This window comes from Idiotropiscis lumnitzeri, unplaced genomic scaffold (assembly GCF_059441095.1).
Source record: "Idiotropiscis lumnitzeri isolate Australia: NSW breed Sydney's pygmy pipehorse unplaced genomic scaffold, RoL_Ilum_1.0 HiC_scaffold_81, whole genome shotgun sequence".
Classification (NCBI taxonomy): domain Eukaryota; kingdom Metazoa; phylum Chordata; class Actinopteri; order Syngnathiformes; family Syngnathidae; genus Idiotropiscis; species Idiotropiscis lumnitzeri.
The window spans coordinates 214958-219242 of record NW_028283619.1 but is presented as its reverse complement, the minus strand read 5'-3'; positions in this window follow the sequence as shown (position 1 = coordinate 219242).

Below are 4285 nucleotides of genomic sequence, written 5' to 3'. Positions count from 1 at the left end.
AGCCAAGGCGAGCAGTGGCGACGGGTCGTCGGATGCTGCCGAGGCCAGAGCGGGGTGCGATGGTGGGTCGTCGTGCGTCGCCGAGGCTGAGGCGTGACTCGGCGGCGGACCGTCGTCCATCGCAGGCACCGGGACCGGTTGCGGCGGCGCTTCATCAGGCGCCGCTGGGACCGATACGGCAGGCGACTGCTCGTCGTCCACCACGGGTGCAGGGACCGGGAGTGACGGCTGCGGGCCGTGTTCTGCCAAAACGTGAGCTTGGAGCGGAGGCAAGGCGTGCCCCACCGGAACATGGGCTTGGGACGGACGCACAACGTGCTCCGCCGGAACGTGAGCTTGGGACGGACGCGCAGCGTGCTCCTCCTGAACGTGAACCTGGGTCGGAAGCAGGGTGTGCTTCCCCTGAACGTGGACTTGGGACGGACGCACAACGTGCTCCGCCTGAACGTGAGCTTGGGACGGACGCACAGCGTGCTCCGCCTGAACGTGAGCTTGGGACGGACGCACAGCGTGCTCCGCCTGAACGTGAACTAGGGACGGACGCCGGACGGGCTCCGCGTGAACGTGAACTTGGGTCGGGGGCAGGATGTGCTCCGCCTGAACGTGAACTTGGTTCGGGCGCACAGCGTGCTCCGCTGGATCGGGAGCTGGGATCGCCATTGGGGCCCCGGGACGGGGCTCGGCCGCTGACGGGGAGCCGGGACACGGCTCAGCAGCTGGCGGGGAGCCGGGACTGAGCTCAGCAGCTGGCGGGGAGCCGGGACTGGGCTCAGCAGCTGGCGGGGAGCCGGGACTGGGCTCAGCAGCTGGCGGGAAGCCGGGACTGGGCTCAGCAGCTGGCGGGGAGCCGGGACTGGGCTCAGCAGCTGGCGGGGAGCCGGGACAGGGCTCAGCAGCTGGCGGGGAGCCGGGACAGGGCTCAGCAGCTGGCGGGGAGCCGGGACAGGGCTCAGCAGCTGGCGGGGAGCCGGGACAGGGCTCAGCAGCTGGCGGGGAGCCGGGACAGGGCTCAGCAGCTGGCGGGGAGCCGGAACGGGGCTCGGCCGCCTTCGAGGAGTCGGCACGGGACTCTGGAGGCTGCGGCTCGCATGGAGGCGGCGGGGTCCGTGCAGCGGGAGCTGCATTGGTCACTGCTGCAGGCGTGGAGGCGACAGCGGGCCGGGTGCAGCAGTCGATCCGGGCACAGCCGAACCGGGGGCCCTGATCCCTGTCAGCCTGCCGCCATAGGGAATCAGGAAAACGGGAGACCTGAGGGACCGTGACTGCGGGGGCTGGTGAACGCGAGCTAGGAGACGCCAGGGGAGCGTGATCCGGTGCTGAAACTGATGGTGAACGATGTGCGCGACGTGACCGTGACTTCCGGGATTTGGGACGTGAAGCGCGCGAGGGGGAGTGGGAGGTGGTCGCGAAAAACTCAAATGGCTCGGGGGGAGGAAGGTGACGGCTCAAAAATAACTCCGCGTTGCGCTGAGCGACTAAGAGAGTGGCAATATATTCAAAATCATAGTCGTGATCTGGATCGGAAAAAATGTGAGGGGCAAGGTGCTCAAAATCAAACTCGTGACCGGACTTACTCGAACCGTGAGGGGGTGAAAGGGCTTGGTGCTCAAAATCGTCCTCGTAATCCGAATCTATGATCAGGTGAGGGGGTATGACAGGCTGGTAATCGGTGCTGTAATCGGGGGGCAAAAGGGGAGAAACAGACGTCGAGCGGAAAATGGAACCTACTTGAAGGACACGGGGTTGGTCGGCAGGCTGAGGGGGGTTGTCCGTCCGGCGGCGTCATGGACGCCTCTCGCTGGGTCCTTCTTTGGTCGGGTCATTCTGTCAGGACTCGCCGGTCGGCGAGGAGGAGGTGGACCCAAAAGGCGAGGAGGCAGAGAGGTCAGAAACGTGAAGGGAATTTATTAACTGAAACAACCAGGGCAAACAATGTGGCAGGGTGAAAAATAACAAAAGACAAACTTAACGTGACCAGACTGGGAGGCAGGGCGAGGAACAACACTGAAAGACGGGAACGAAGAGGGGAACCAGAGCATGAACATGAACAAGGAGCAGAACGTGAACAAAGGTGGTCGTGGCTGTCCGTGATTTTCGGCAATGACCCGACACTGGGTTGAGAGCATGGAAGGCTTAAGTAGTCCGGTAATCAGGGGAGCAGATGGGGAGCAGGTGTGTGATCGTTGATGAGGAGCAGGTGCGTGGCTGGTGAGGGCGAGGTGCTGAGGGGAAACGCCCCTGCTCAGCTGATCAAAACAGACAGGAAAAGGCACATGGCAGGAAGGAGGGGAGAAAATAACAACAAAAACAATAACAAAAACCGCATGCATATGAAAACAATAACAAAAGGCTGTCATGCCCGACGCGGATCATGACAAGCACAACATGAACATTACAAATCAGCAATCACTGACCACTGCAAAAGGGAAAACCACATCATGGACCGGGAGAAGGGCAGGGTCATCCGCACCGAAGAGAACAAACAACAGCGCTGGATCAGAGAGGCCATTGAGATCTGCAAGCGAGGCATAAAAACCATGAACAGAGACAAGGGAGCCTTCATCCTCTCTACCACCTGGAGCAGCATCTTGGCGGAGTGAACGGACAGCGGGGGGCGTGACTTGCCTTCATTCTTGTGACAGGTAAGTCACGCCCTCATGGAACATCAGCTGATAAAGACGGGTCACAAGACACCATCATGTGACACTCTGAAGAAGGCGAAAGACTTTCGTATTGTGACATCCTCAAGGCCTAAACACTCATCCGAGCAAATATAAGGTAGATTTTGTTAACCTGCCCGGAGAAAAAAATCAACGAAAATAATTTGTATTTGTTTTAACCAGTTGGTGGCGCTACCACTGCGATCAAAAATAAGTTGGCAGCCGTCTTCAGGGCCTGAATATCCTCAAATGTGAAAAATTTCGAGAAGATGGATCATCTGAATCATTTTGCAGGAACTTTTGTTGCCACGGAGAATAATCAGACTCTGCGGCACCGTAATAGCCACGCCCTTCGAAGGAAAGTCACAAAAATAGGGATAGAGTAAGATCAATGTCTTGAGTCCTTTCTAGCCAATTTTCAATCGGATTCGTTAAAAGGGCACCGTGCAGTACGTCAAAATGTAAAAAATGATATTGATTGGCGCAAGGTGTATAACTGAATATAAACATATAGATGTCTTCAGGTACCGACTCTTTATGTACATGTGAAGTTTTGGATTTTTAGCAGCATGTGCAAGAGAGTTATTAAGCATTTTGTCCATTGCGGCGAAGGAAATCTTAAGTGAAAACTTTGAAGCCCCGCCCCCGTCATATAGTATTTCGGAAACAAAAAGTTTTAGCCCCAGTGTTTGTCCCAGGTCTTAAGATGCTACAGACAGAATTTTAAGGCAATCAGATGAAGCCTTTAGGATCAGGGTGCAAAAGAATGACCCCTGTAAACATGCAAAAAAGGGCAAAAGTCGGACTTTCAAAAATTCATAACTCACTTCCTGTTCATATTAGACGTTAAAATATCAAATTTTTCGCCATGCCCGATGAGACTGCCAAGTGTGGTGAATTTTTGTGCATGTTTCGGGGTCAAAAATGCAATCGAACAATCGGAAAAATAATAATAATAATAATTTCTACAAAAACAATAGGGACTTCGCAGCGGTCGCTGCTCAGGCCCTAATAATAATAATAATAATAATAATAATAATAATAAAAGTAATAATATTTTCTACAAAAACAATAGGGACCTCGCAGCCGTCGCAGCTCGGGCCCTAATAACAATTTCTAGAAAAACAATAGGGACCTCGCAGCGGTCACTGCTCGGGCCCTAATAATAATAATAATAATAATTTCCACAAAAACAATGGGGACCTCGTAGCGGTCGCTGCTCGGGCCCTAATAATAATTTCTACATAAACAATAGGGACCTCGCCGCGGTCGCTGCTCGGGCCCCAATAATAATTTCTACACAAAGTCCATTGTGGTGACCCGCCCCTTTTAAGTAAATTCAAAATGGCCGACTTCCTGTAAAACCTAGCTCATTGCTCCAAGAGACTTTTTTGTAGGTCTTGGTCTTATACATACAGTGAACCCTCGCTACTTCACGGTTCACCTTTCGCGGGTTCAGTGCTTCGCGGGTATAAAAAATATTCGGGGGCATTGTAGTTTCGCCGAGCGGCACGACGAGGCGCTGGAGCGGTTAGACGGCCGGCGTGCGCCGAAGAAGAGCGTGGGCGAAGAGGAGAGTGGACGAAGAAGAGCACGTTCCCCCGGACAGGATCGGTGACGACGTT